General features: G+C 48.6%; 1 pseudogene; it reads left to right on the top strand.

Annotated features, from left to right (window-relative positions):
- The first annotated feature begins 579 nt into the window (after nt 1-579).
- LOC123570414 (U6 spliceosomal RNA) lies at nt 580-674 on the top strand (annotated as a pseudogene).
- The last annotated feature ends 458 nt before the right edge of the window (nt 675-1132 follow it).

The raw sequence follows: 1132 nt of genomic DNA, 5'->3' as shown, positions 1-1132 counted from the left end.
ATTTGCAGGGCTCAGTAGAAAATGAAAACATGGAGCCCTTTTTCAAAAGTGTTTAAGAATGTCAAGACGATGACAGCATTAAACCAAGTGTGGGGCCCTTCCAACCACAGGGCCCTTCCGATCATGGGGCCCTGGGTGACTCACAAGTCGCACACCCATGAAGTTGGCCCTGTCTCATACACCCACCAAAATCTTTTTCAGATATTGCAGAAGGGGTTTGCTTAAGCTCTTAGGACAGAAAAAAAAGTCACAACAGATTGAAGTCATTAAACATGTACAGCCTTAACTGGCCGGGTACGGTGGCTCACTCCTGTAATCCCAGCACTTTGGGAGGCCAAGGTGGGTGGATCACCTGAGGTCAGGAGTTCAAGACCAGCCTGACCAACGTGGAGAAACCCCATCTCTACTAGAAGTACAGAATTAGCCGGATGTGGTGACGCATGCCTGTAGTCCCAGCTACTCGGGAGGCAGAAGCGGGAGAATCGCTTGAACCCGGGAGGCAGAGATTACAGTAAGCTGAGATCACACCATTGCAACAAGAGAAAACTCCATCTCAAAAAAAAACCTTCCCCTTATAACGTGCTCACTTCAGCAGCACATATTCAAAAAGTTGGAAGGATACAAAGATTACTATTGCCCCTGCGTAAGGATGACATGAAGCATTTCATATTTTTAAAAAAGAAATAATAATAATTCAAAATTTTAAAAACTTACCCTTATATGAGGTCCCTAGAGTCGTCAGATTCACAGAGACAGAAAGTAAAAGGGTGAGTGCCAGGGGCTGGGGAGGGGGATGGGGAGTGAGTGTTTCATGGGGACGGAGTTTTAGTTTGGGAAGAGGAAAAAGTTCTGGAGAATTGGCCGGGTACGGTGGTTCCGCCTGGAATCCCAGCACTTTGGGAGGCTGAGGTGGGCGGATCACCTGAGGTTGGGAGTTCGAGACCAGCCTGACCAACATGGTGAAACCCCGCCTCTACTAAAAATATAAAATTAGCCAGGCATGGTGACCCATGCCTGTAATCTCAGCTACTCGGGAGGCTGAGGCAGGAGAATCACTTGAACCCGGGAGGCAGAGGTTGCACTGAGCGAGATGGCACCACTGCACTCCCAGCACTTTGGGAGGTCAAGTCGG

This window comes from Macaca fascicularis, chromosome 19, assembly GCF_037993035.2.
Source record: "Macaca fascicularis isolate 582-1 chromosome 19, T2T-MFA8v1.1".
NCBI lineage: Eukaryota > Metazoa > Chordata > Mammalia > Primates > Cercopithecidae > Macaca > Macaca fascicularis.
This window is presented reverse-complemented; position numbering and strand designations above follow the sequence as displayed.